We start from the raw sequence: 14,190 nt of genomic DNA, 5'->3' as shown, positions 1-14,190 counted from the left end.
GAAATAAATTTTGAGATTATTTTCTATACAAATGTAAAAGTCATATGTATCTAAAGTGTATCCTGGTTGTAAGTTTTCGTGTGATTTTTTTTGTTTTTTTGCTCAGAATCAATATAAAAAAATTCGACAACATTTTCTAAAGAAATTCAATTTTGATAAAGTTTTCTGCAGAAATAATATTTTGGCAAAATTTAATTTCAAAATAAAATTTTGGCAAAATTTAATTTTAACAAAATAAAATTTTAATAAATTTTTATATAGAAATAAAATTTTGCCAAATTTTCTATAGAAGTAAAATTTTGACAAGAGAGAAATTAAATTTTGATAAAATTTTCTATAGTAATAAAATTTTAACAAAATGTTCTGTAGCTATTTTACCATCATTTTCTATAACTATAAATTTCTAACAAAAATTTATATAGCCATAAATTTTAATAATATTTTCTATAGCTATGAAATTTTAATAAAATTTTCATTGACTGAAAAAATTAGATCAATTTTTCTATAACAATAAAAATATGACAAAATTTTTTATAGAAAAAAGATTTTGACAAAATTATCTAAACAAATAAAATTGCGACAATATTTTCAATAGAACTAATTTTTTGAGAAAATTCGAATATGGATAAGTTTTTCTTTTAGTACCTATAGTGAGTTCGAATTTAATCCGATATAATAAAATAAATATCCGATCGGTTATCTCAAAATTGTTTTCTTCTAATACCAAAATAAAACCTCTTATTTGAAACCCCTTTTCAACCCGATTTTAATCAAAATTTCACAACGTTAATACTTGTATTAAATAACAACTTTGTGAATAAAACTCCGATAAAAAAAGGAATATCAAGGAAGAGAATGAGTCTGAGACCTATAATTCTGATAGACACTTTCCAAGGGTGTAAAATAATTACATCGAAACCTCACAAAATTGGACACCTCTCGAAAGTGGAGAGTTTAAGTAGGACGTTTGCTACCTCCCAAATGTGGACAAATTTTGAGGGAACCAGGAGTCACCACTTTTGGAATTTGGAAAGGAAGAATTAATAAACTTTTTTTTTTGGAGACTTACTTTAATCATCGCTTTAATTAAAATCCAAACATTCAATTTAAAAAATTCTGTAAATGAGAAATATTTTAATAAATATTTCTATGTCCAGGCTAACCAAATCAATTACGATGGGAAGAAAACTGAGTTGGTTATAATTTCTTAGCATTTTTTTGGCTCTTGCTATATTTAGATGAGAAAAATATTTGATATTTATATTTAAATTATTCATGGGATGGCCTAACTCAAAAGTCACCATCAATTCTGGGAAAACAAACATTACAAATGTCCTTGAGATAAGAAATTTTTCTTTCTTCTCACAATTGTTTTTATGTTCTAGACGATTACCTTCTTTCGACGCTTACAGATATCCAATTTACATTAAATGTCAGAAAAAAATTAAATGTGTAAATTAAGTTAATTGCGTGTGTGTGAAATCTGAATCTGTTGTTTATGTTCATGAATGTGAAGGTTTTTGAATTTGTTATTATTATTTTTTTTTTTTGGTGTTATCTCTAACTGAAAATACTTGAACATTTTAACCGACCCTCACACCACCTACCCACCTAGAGGGTATGAAATTCATTCATTCATGCGAAATGAATTTTAATGAGTTTTGCTAGAATTGCCACAAATACCGCATGAAATCTTCCCACAGAGAACTTTTAGCAGCATCAGCTAGCACAAGTGACAGACGTTCCAACCCATCTCAGAGGCGAGACCTTGGAAAATGTTTTGCTCGAAGGCATATCAACTTGATGTTCAGCCAAGGATGGAGCGGAAGGTACGATGAGCTTAAATTTCATTTTCAAAAATATTTTACAATTTTCACGCTAAATTATGGTGTAAGAATTTTTTTTTTTTGTTGCAGGGGTAGCTTAACATTTTAATTTGCAGCTTAGAAATGGTAATGAAATCAAGCGCAGGTGTTAATGCGTTATGGTTTAGTTTGAAACACATTTAGTTAATGCGATTAAAAGAACTAGGTGAAAAATGTTTCCACTAATACAATATAAGTAGAAAGATGAATGAAGCAGTATGAAATTGGGGTAGAAATTTAAGATAATGAATCAAAAGTTTGTAATTTAGAATATACTAGGATTTGGATACATATCCATTGAAATGGAGACAAATGTATCATTCTAAACTGCAATAGAAAATTTTTAATTATTTAAATAAAGTGATGAAATTTAAAACCACATATTTAGCTGATAGCCTTTGTAGCTAATGCTATTTCTTTTTTCTTTATACTTGCCTTATATTTATATAAGCTAAGTTAAATTTAATAAATAAATAATAAAACCACATAGCAATTACTTAGAGGTCAAGGTAGACAATTAGTAATCGAATCACAGGTAAAATTTATAGGTGTGTGTAGGGTATATATCGAAATCTGATTTCTATGGGAATAAAAAGTTGACACGATTTTCGTTGAAATAAAATATTGACAAAATTTTGAGAAATTTTTTATAGAAATAAAATTTCATGTTTTTGATTTTGGTCCAACTCGAGGTCATTAATGAAAAAAACTCCAGATGTTTTTTATTTATACCCTTCACCACTACTGTGGTACAGGGTATAATAAGTTTGTGCATTTGTATGTAACGCCAAGAAGGAGTAATCATAGACCAACCTTTTAGTATACGGATCGGCTTAGAATTAAATTCTGAGTCGATTTAGCGATGTCCGTCTGTCTGTCTGTCCGTCTGTCTGTCTGTCTGTCTGTCTGTCTGTCTGTTGATGTATTTTTGTGTGCAAAGTACAGCTCGCAGTTTTAGTCCGATTGTCCTAAAATTTGGTATAAGGTCCTGTTTCGGCTCAAAGACGATCCCTATTGATTTTGGAAAAAATCGGTTCAGATTTAGATATAGCTGCCATATATATTTTTCGCCGATCTGGTCATAATTGGCGTGTATATCAACCGATCTTCCTCAAATTCCGTACATCCGAATATTTTATGGATCTCAAAAAACTTGCAAAATACCAGCCAAATCGGTTCAGATTTAGATATAGCTGTCATATATAGCTTTCGCCCGATTTACACTCATTTGCCCAAAGAGGCCAATTTTTAACTCCGATTTGGTTGAAATTTTGCACAGGGAGTAGAATTAGCATTGTTACTATGTGTGCCAAATTTGGTTGAAATCGGTTCAAATTTGGATATATCTCCCATATATAGCTTTCGCCCGATTTACACTCATATGACCACAGAGGCCAATTTTTAACTCCGATTTAGTTGAAATTTTGCACAGGGAGTAGAATTAGCATTGTAGCTATGCGTGCCAAATTTGGTTGAAATCGGTTCAGATTTGGATATATCTCCCATATATAGCTTTCGCCCGATTTACACTCATATGACCACAGAGGTCAATTTTTTGCTCCGATTTAGTTGAAATTTTGCACAGGGAGTAGAATTAGCATTGTAGCTATGCGTGCCAAATTTGTTTGAAATCGGTTCAGATTTGGATATATCTCCCATATATAGCTTTCGCCCGATTTACACTCATATGACCACAGAGGCCAATTTTTTGCTGCGATTTAGTTGAAATTTTGCACAGGGAGTAGAATTAGCATTGTAGCTATGCGTGCCAAATTTGGTTGAAATCGGTTCAGATTTAGATATATCTCCCATATATAGCTTTCGCCCGATTTACACTCATATGACCACAGAGGCCAATTTTTAACTCCGATTTAGTTGAAATATTGCACAGGGAGTAGGATTAGCATTGCAGCTATGCGTGCCAAATTTGGTTGAAATCGGTTCAGATTTAGATATAGCTCCCATATATATGTTTTTCTGATTTCGACAAAAATGGTCAAAATACCAACAATTTCCTTGTAAAATCGCCACTGCCTAGTCGCAAAGTTGTAAAAATGACTCTAATTTTCCTAAACTTCTAATACATATATGTCGAGCGATAAATCATAAATAAACTTTTGCAAAGTTTCCTTAAAATTGCTTCAGATTTAAATGTTTCCCATATTTTTTTTTTGCTAACATTGTGTTCCACCCTAGTGCATTAGCCGACTTAAATTTTGAGTCTATAGATTTTGTAGAAGTTTATCAAATTGTTCCAGATTGAGTGATATTTAAATGTATGTATTTGGGACAAACCTTTATATATAGCCCCCAACACATTTGACGGATGTGATATGGTATCGAAAATTTAGATCTACAAAGTGGTGCAGGGTATAATATAGTCGGCCCCGCCCGACTTTTGACTTTCCTTACTGGTTTTTATTTGAGTTTTATATTATTGAAGCCAATATTTCGATTTGACATCGTCAATCTTCATCAGGGCCAGGCACTAAACAAATATATGACAAGAATATCAAATTTCGACAAAATTGTCTATAGAAAATTAAAAAAAAAAAAATTTAAAAAGTTTCTATAAATATAAAATTTTGGGAAATTTTTCTATGGAAATAAAATTGTGGGAATACTTTTCTATACACACAAAAAAAAAAAATTCTGATTCAATCACGAAATTAATTGATCCAATTAATTTTTTAATTGAAATGTCTTCAATCACAGAAATGATAGTATCAATTAAAAAATTAATTGACAGTCAATTAAAAAATTAATTGATCCAATTAAATATTTAATTGATACTATTAATTTGTGTGATTGATTTTTATTTGTGTGATTGATATTTTATTTCAATGAATATTTTTTAAAAATCAATTAAGATTTTAATTGGAAAATTTTTCGTGACATTTTTTTCTGTGTAGAAATACAATTTTGACCAAATATTCAGTAGATATAAAATTTGGGAAATTTTCTATGAAAATTAAATTTTGGGATTTTTTTTCACAATTTTGTCTAAAGCTATAAAATTTTGAGAAAATTTTCTATGGATATAAAATTTTGTCAAAATTTGCTATGGATATAAAATTTTGTCAAAATTTTCTATAGAAATAAAATTTTGACACAATTTTTTCATAGATATATATTTTTGGGAAAATTTTCCATGAAAATAAAATTTTGACAAAATGTTCCATAGAAATAAAATTTTGACTGAAATAAAATTTTGAGCAAATCTTATACACATATTAAATTTTGGCAAAATTTTATATAGAATGAAAATTTGGTAAATTTTTCTATAGAAATAAAATTTTGGCAAAATTTTCTATAGAAATAATTTTTGTTTTTTAAATTCTCTATAGATATAAAATTATGGGAAATTTTTCTGCAGAAGTAAAATTTTGGGAAAAATTTCTATAGAAATAAAATGTTTACACAATTTTTTCTGTAGATGTAAGATTTTGGGAAAATTTTTATAGGGAAATAAAATTTTAGGAAAAATTTTCTACAGAAATAAAATTTTGAATAAAATTTTCTACAGAAATAACATTTTGGAAAAAATTTTCTATACAAAAAAAAATTAAGAAAATTTTCTATGGAAATAAGATTTTGGGAAAATTTTCTATGGAAATAAAATTTTAGGAAAATTTTTCGGTAGAAATAAAATTTTAAGAAAATTGTCTAAAGAAATAAAAATTTAAGAAAATCTTCTGTAGAAATAAAATGTTGACAAAAATTTATATAGAAACAAAATTTTGTCAAAATATTCTATAGAAATAACATTTTGACAAAATTTTCTACAGATATAAAATTTTTGGAAAATTTTTTATACACTCAATTTAATAATAATTAAAAAAATAAAATAGATGAAAAAAATTTACACAAATGAAGTATAAAGATTAACTAAATTCGGGTCTCCTAAAAAATAGTTCAGAATTTCTTAAAATTTGTAAAATTTACCAGTAATTAGCCCATCATGAACTTTGTATGGTACTAAAGACATTTTTGCAATTTTTAACTTCAAATTTTTCCTTCAAACTTCGAAATTTTCTTTAACAAGTGAAAAAAAAATGAATTATGCCTAATAAATTTTCTTGAATTCATCGCAAATTATTTACTTAGTTTTGTGAAATCGTCGTGACATGCGCGTTTCTAATACAATGTATTTAAAATTTTTTAAAATTAATATATTTTTTCTAAAACTTTCCTGGTGGGTTCACTGTTTTTTCAGTGTAGATATACATATTCGAAAAAAAATTCTATGAAAGTTAAATTTTGAAAAAATTTTCGTTGGAAAAAAATTGACAAATGAAATAATAGAGAAATAAATTTTTGACAAAACTCTCTATAGAAATAAAATTTTGCTAAAATTTTCTATGGAAAATTTCTATAGAAATAAAATTTTGGGAAAATTTTCTGTAGAAAATTCTCTTAAGAAAAATTTTCTATAGACATAAGTTTTTCTTTGCGATTCCGCATTCTAAAGGACTTTGCCCAAAAAAATTGACATACATACTTTTCCTCCGTTGGTTAAGCTACTTTTGTATTTTATTCAAGACATAATTTTAAGCTGAGATCACATCAATAATAATGATTTAAGAAGAAACCAACAATAACAAAAACAAAAGAAATAATATTCAGACAAAACAAAATTTTGACTTTTTGATTTTCTATTGAAATAGTAAAAATGTTGACACAATTTTCGATAGAAAAAAATTTTGCGAACATTTTCAATAAAAATAACATTTTATGTAGAAAGAAAATTTGGAAATAAATATCCAAAAAAATAAAAACTTCAGGACATTTTCTATAGAAATTAAATTTTGAAATTTTTTTCACGGAAATTAAATTTTAAAAAAAATTCCTATAGCGGCAAATTTTGACAAATTTTCTAGAGAAGTAAAATTTTGAAAAAATTCTATAAGAATAAAACGATGAGAAAATTTTCTATAGAAGTAAAATTTAAAAAAAAATCTATAAAAAATATTAAATTAAATAAAAATCAATGGAAATAAAAGTACAAAAAAAATCTATGGAAAAAATTTGAAACCTTCTTCTATGGAAACGAATTTTGGAAAAATTTTCTAGAGAAATAAAATTTTGACAGGACTTTTTCTGTAGAAATTAAATTTTGAAAATTTTCCACAGAAATAACATTTTAAAAAAAGTTTCTATAGCTGTAAATTTTGACAAAATTTTCTAGAGAAGTAAAATTTTTGAAAAAAAAAATTCTATAAAACTAAAACTTTGAGAAGTTTTTCTATAGAAATAAAACTTTGAGAAAAATTTTTATAGAAGTAAAATTTTAAAAAAATTTCTATAAAAAAATATAAAATAAAAACAAATAAGGAAAGTCTAAAGTCGGGCGGGGCCGACTATATTATACCCTGCACCACTTTGTAGATCTAAATTTTCGATACCATATCACATCCGTCAAATGCGTTGGGGGCTATATAAAGGGTGATTTGTTAAGAGCTTGATAACTTTTTTAAAAAAAAAAACGCATAAAATTTGCAAAATCTCATCGGTTCTTTATTTGAAACGTTAGATTGGTCCATGACATTTACTTTTTGAAGATAATTTCATTTAAATGTTGACCGCGGCTGCGTCTTAGGTGGTCCATTCGGAAAGTCCAATTTTGGGCAACTTTTTCGAGCATTTCGGCCGGAATAGCCCGAATTTCTTCGGAAATGTTGTCTTCCAAAGCTGGAATAGTTGCTGGCTTATTTCTGTAGACTTTAGACTTGACGTAGCCCCACAAAAAATAGTCTAAAGGCGTCAAATCGCATGATCTTGGTGGCCAACTTACTGGTCCATTTCTTGAGATGAATTGTTCTCCGAAGTTTTCCCTCAAAATGGCCATAGAATCGCGAGCTGTGTGGCATGTAGCGCCATCTTGTTGAAACCACATGTCAACCAAGTTCAGTTCTTCCATTTTTGGCAACAAAAAGTTTGTTAGCATCGAACGATAGCGATCGCCATTCACCGTAACGTTGCGTCCAACAGCATCTTTGAAAAAATACGGTCCAATGATTCCACCAGCGTACAAACCACACCAAACAGTGCATTTTTCGGGATGCATGGGCAGTTCTTGAACGGCTTCTGGTTGCTCTTCACTCCAAATGCGGCAATTTTGCTTATTTACGTAGCCATTCAACCAGAAATGAGCCTCATCGCTGAACAAAATTTGTCGATAAAAAAGCGGATTTTCTGCCAACTTTTCTAGGGCCCATTCACTGAAAATTCGACGTTGTGGCAGATCGTTCGTCTATTCATGATGAAATGTCAAAGCATACTGAGCATCTTTCTCTTTGACACCATGTCTGAAATCCCACGTGATCTGTCAAATACTAATGAATGAAAATCCTAACCTCAAAAGAATCACCCTTTATAAAGCTTTGTCCAAAATACATGCATTTAAATATCACTCGATCTGGACAGAATTTGATAGACTTCTACAAAATCTATAGACTCAAAATTTAAGTCGGCTAATGCACTAGGGTGGAACACAATTTGGGAAACATTTAAATCTGAAGCAATTTTAAGGAAACTTCGCAAAAGTTTATTTATGATTTATCGCACAAGGAAAATGTTGGTATTTTGACCATTTTTGTCGAAATCAGAAAAACATATATATCGGAGCTATATCTAAATCTGAACCGATTTCAATCAAATTTGGCACACATAACTATACTACCAATTGTACTCCTTGTGCAAAATTTCAAGCTAATCGGAATAAAACTCTGGCTTCTGGATCCATATAAGTGCATATCGGGCGAAAGATATATATGGGAGCTATATCTAAATCTGAATCGATTTCAACCGAATTTGGCACGCATAGCTACAATGCTAAATCTACTCCCTGTACAAAATTTCAACCAAATTGGGCCAAAACTCTGGCTTTAAGGACCATATTAGTTCATATCGGGCGAAAGATATATATGGGAGCTATATCTAAATCTGAACCGATTTCAATCAAATTTTGCACACTTGACTATACTACTAATTTTACTCCTAGTGCAAAATTTCAACCAAATTCGGCTAAAAATCTGGCTTCTGGGGCCATATAAGTCCATATCGGGCGAAAGATATATATGGGAGCTATACCTAAATCTGAACCGATTTCAATCAAATTTTGCACACTGGACTATACGACTAAGTGTTATGTTCGTACAAAATATCAAGCAAATCGGTATAAAACTCTGGTTGCTGGGTCCATATTAGTCCATATCGGGCGAAAGATATATATGGGAGCTATATCTAAATCTGAACCAATTTCTTCCAAAATCAATAGGGTTCTATTCTGACCCAAATTAGGAACATGTGCCAAATTTGAAGGCGATTGGACTTAAATTGCGACCTAGACTTTGATCACAAAAATGTGTTCACAGACAGACGGACGGACGGACGGACGGACGGACGGACGGACAGACGGACAGACGGACATGGTTATATCGACTCAGGGACCCACCCTGAGCATTTTTTCGTCTCCTTCTGGGTGTTACAAACATATGCACCAACTTATAATACCCTGTTCCACAGTGTGGCGCAGGGTATAAAAAGATGGAAAAAATTACAAAAAAAATGTATGGAAAGAAAATTTTGAAAACTTTTTCTATGGAAACGAATTTTGGAAAAAATTTCTAGAGAAGTAAAATTTTGACAGGACTTTTTCTGTAGAAATTAAATTTTGAAAATTTTCCACAGAAATTACATTTTGAATAAATTTTCTATAGCTGTAAAATTTTGACAAAATTTTCTAGAGAAGTAAAAATTTGAAAAAAAAAAAATAAAACTTTGAGAAAATTTTCTATATAAATAAAATTTTAAAAAATTTTCTATAAAAAATTAAAAAAAATCGATGGAAATAAAATTACAAAGGTCAAAAACCTTTGTTGTTAGCACCTAATTTTTTTTATATTTATTTTCATAATTTATTATGAATGTAAATCTTGTAATAAATAAAACTACAAAAAAAAATATGGAAAGAAAATTTTGAAAAGTTTTTCCATGGAAACGAATTTTGAAAAACTTTTCTATAGAATTTTTTTTTTTTAAATTGTCTATATATGAAAATGTTGACAAAATTTTCTATAGAAATATAATTTTTCTATAGAAAATTACCAAGAACATTTCCGGCATCAATAGAGAATTTTTGCCATTCTGAATTATTGGAAAATATAGGGAGCAATGTTGTAGCGATTAATGAAGACTAAATGCTAGTCCAAATTGCGTTTCTATTTTTAATTTCTTTGAAACAAGTAATATATACAGGCATAGAAATTTTGGCTTATATAGCGTTATATATGTTTCTGTTGTTTTTCAATATTTGGTATTAAATCTCAACTAAAACCAGTAAAAATGCTTACCATTGCTTTAATGTGGCTTTCGAAAAAATTCTACTCTATTTACTTTCCTATTTCTAGTTTATCAAATCAACCCCTTCGTGAAAGGATTTTTCAACTAGCCTTAGTAGATTAGTATTGAATATGTTGTTCATTATTGCTAAAAAAAAATGTCAAAACCACTTTTCTTTTATATGCCTTTATGCTTCAAGTGTCCTGTTTAGCATTACTGAATTCATTCGCTAACAAAACAAAAAGTAGAAAGCAGAAAACATAAGGTCCTTTGGAATTGCTTTACCTGAATAAATACGTAAAACAGGTCCTTTTTTATTTCCAAGTGGCAAACTTTATTCACAGTTCTTTTTGTATTTAATTTTATTTTAGATTGTGTGTTGACTTCTGAGTGAATGTGGTGTTTTTTTTTTATTATTTTAGCAAAACCTGATTACTCAGTAAGGACTTTGCCACAACGACGCCCCTATTCCTTATAGCAGTCAAGAAGGCAATTCATTCAAATGTCAAATGAATGAATTTTATGAACTTAACTGGAATTTGTGGGAGAAAAGCCCCCGCCCCCTCTCTTATATAAGCCATGTCGAAAAATAAACACGAAACCAAATGAATAAGAGCGGGTAAAAAAAATATAACAGCATCAGCAAAAAACAACAAGACCTGAAATAAAAATAACGACCAAGACAAAAACAACAAAATAAACAGAGACAATTCTTACCATGCAAATGAGCCTGGGAGCTATTATGTAGACTTGGGGCTAAGGCCTTAACGTCGTTGACGATGTTGAGGTTGACTGAGGTTGAGGTTGAATTTACGTTTAAGGTTGTGTGATAGCTTGTGGCTCTTGGCAAAAATTGTTTGCAATTTTTCTAAGGTTTGACATTTACAAAATCTTGATAAAAACAACATTCGATTAGATTTTTTTTTTTTCAATATTGATGGTTTTATTTATTTAAATTTTTTTATATGTTTTTTTAATAATTTTGTTTTCGTTTGTAATAGGATTTTTGTTTTGTTTTGTTTTTTATTTATTTCTTTGTATAATATGACTTTAAATAAATTTTTTTAAAGCATTGTCTTTCGCTCTCTCTCACTTTCTCGCTCATCCCTACACATTGAATTTCCGGTAAACTTGATTTCATAGCTTACTACCCATGACAGTCGAGTTGTAATATTTGTTTACTTATTTAATGATATTTTCCCTTTCCCACTGCCATATGTTCCACGGGGGATAATAAGGAGAACAACAACATTAATATAAAAAACAAACTCGTGTTACAAAAACACCTGCATACACACACTCACGAATGTTACAAACGATCTAAATACGACAAACCAATGTTAGGACTAAATCACTCTCCTAAACACACATCCATGTAGACAAACGCACAAACATACACACCTTCGTCAACATAGGTGAAGATAAACAGTTAAACATAAAGGAAATTTATAGAACGATGCGAAGAACAACGTTGGTGACGACAACGACAGCGCGACAACAACGACGACGATGTCAACAACCGCGACCACGACGAGGACAAAAAAAATTGTTTCACAAAAATCAGGTTAAAATATTCGCACAAACATTCACATTCACAAATTGATTATTTCGAATGCACTTACGAAGACGAATCTTAGATGGGGAGCGTACTGTAGATGATAACCACACTCAGTTCCTGTTAGCGTAATTTATACATAGGCCTATGCATCCAAGTGCACCTAGACATAAATTCAACACCTTTTAAAATGCTCAGCACATATTCTCACACGCATAAGCAGGGGCGCACACACACACACTCGCATAAGCACACTAACGATGTTACAGATATTTTGATTAATTTTCGCTTCTTATGGTTTTGCTTGCGAATGTGCATTAAAAGAAATGTGTGTGTGTGTAACGGTGGGGCGGCGGAGGTTGTGGAGGGACGTAGGGCAAATGAGAACCGTATGGCATTTTTGACTTGTGCTAATTGTGGTAGTGCTAATAGTGGCGTAGTTGCTTGTAGTATCTCAATAAGAAATAGAGCAAAACGCTGTTTACATGCTCAAGCTACACCTGCTGCTAATTATTTTTACTTAAATCGAAAGGCTTTAAATTGCAATTATTTTTTCCATTTATTTTTTTCTTATTATTTTACCGGGTTTTTAAAATCTTTTTTATCTTTTTTTTTATAGATATGTGTATTTGATATGCTTTTCTCTATGCCCTTTTATAAAATATTTTCGTTTATTTTCGGTTGTATGTTTCGGTTTAACTAATCTTTTTTTTTCTTCTTCGTTATGGGGGATTTAGATGCTTTGGATTTTTTCTTCTTTTGTTTGTTTGGTTTTTATTGGGGGAACTAGACAATGTTTTGCAAAACGAAACTGCCGCTGCGTTTTTTCTTTAACAACTGACATGACCACGTTTCCGAGTTAACTGATTTGGAACGGCAAAGGCTCGTGCATTGCTTGAATGAAGAACATCGTAGAGCAAAGGAATTTCTGTCGTAAGCGAAATGTAAAGAAAAATACTGGTTTTTATCTAAAAGGTATTTAGAAAACTGAGAGAAAGAGAGAACCAAAGAGAGTGTACTGACAATACTCAACAAATTCACCTCTATGAAATAAGCAACAAATCCATACACACAAGTATAAGAGTGAGAAATCTCTCTCTCTGTATTAACAACTCTCACAATAGAGTATAAGAGCTTCCTTTGCTTGAAATACCACTGAGTTCTATAGTGGCTTTTTCGTATGTTTTATACTCACATAGAGTTGTAAACATTTGCCTAACATGGAATATCTCTCCGCAGAGGTGAATATGAATGGCCACATGGTTCTAGTGTGTGTATGATTGTTGATTTTATAGAGTAGTGTTTTTATCCTTTATCCCATGTACTCTCGTAGTTCTATTTTAATTTCGTTTTCTATTCTCTCATATTCTCTATTTAATTTTTTTCTATTTGATTTCTGACCACTCGTATTTCGGTCCCCCTATATTTTCTCATTTGTCCATAGCTTGGCTATCATTTAGCATGCGTTTGTTTGTTTGGGTATGCGTGTGTATGTGTGTCGCTCCACGTTTATATTCGTTGTAGTCTCCCTGTGTATATGTCTCACGTGTCATGTTTGTGACTTGTTTTAGTCATGACTTGATAGATTTACTGTCACTGCAGATTTTACTAACAACATGTTTACTAATGCATGGCATCTCCTCCTAAATATGGACTTACATACAAAAACAAAAAAAAGAAAATTATACTTACATATATTTGTTTTTTTTTTTTTTTGTTATATGAGGAAATGATATTGCATGTAACTTATCAAGGACATAATCTGAATGTCCAGTTTTGTATTATTGTTTTTATTTTCTTTTTTTTTTTGTCATTAGATCAAAGAATTAATTTGCGTAGACAACAAAAAAGGAAATGAATATATAAATGGCTTAATTGAAAAATTTATATATAAATTATATATTGCATTGTTTTACATAGTTTCAATAGGTCAAAGGTCATATGCGAAAGAAATAACAAAAAACCAATCAACAAATGGCAGGTGAGCTGCCTTCTCATTTTCATGGAATTGCTTTAAAGAAACATTTAAAGGAATTACATTTTTTGACTCAGTTTGTGCATTTAATTTAAACTTAATGAAGGTGCATTTTATTATAGAGAATAGAATTAAAAAGGGAAATTTAAGTAAATTGGTCATAAGCTTTATACATACACTGAGAAGAAAGCTTACCCACGTCCAAAGACTTTGGAATCACACTGAGGATACATTTTATAGCAATTTAATTTAATTTTAAAATTTGTCTACTTGATAGCAGGAAACAAATTTTAATTTACGATCTTTTGTCATCGTGTAAAATAAAATAAACTTCAAATTCTAAATTAAAACTCGGTATAATTCAACAAAGCGCTAAGTATTTTTATACCCTCCACCACACTGTGGAACAGGGTATTAAGTTAGTGCATATGTTTGCAACACCCAGAATGAGA

At 30.0% G+C, this 14,190-nt stretch overlaps 1 protein-coding gene across 1 annotated transcript in view; it reads right to left on the bottom strand.

The window, feature by feature from the left end:
- kek3 (leucine-rich repeat, immunoglobulin-like domain-containing kekkon 3 protein) overlaps positions 1 to 11,096 on the bottom strand; it is a 265,740-nt gene extending 254,644 nt beyond the window's left edge. The window contains exon 1 of the mRNA XM_075297690.1: positions 10,926 to 11,096. The gene's annotated coding sequence lies outside the window, so the exon portion shown is untranslated. The remainder of the gene's footprint in view (positions 1 to 10,925) is intronic.
- Positions 11,097 to 14,190: the final 3,094 nt, after the last annotated feature.

The sequence above is a fragment of the Haematobia irritans genome, chromosome 2, assembly GCF_050003625.1.
Source record: "Haematobia irritans isolate KBUSLIRL chromosome 2, ASM5000362v1, whole genome shotgun sequence".
In the NCBI taxonomy this organism is placed as follows: domain Eukaryota; kingdom Metazoa; phylum Arthropoda; class Insecta; order Diptera; family Muscidae; genus Haematobia; species Haematobia irritans.
The sequence above is the reverse complement of the archived record's forward strand: the minus strand, read 5'-3'. Positions and strand labels throughout refer to the sequence as shown.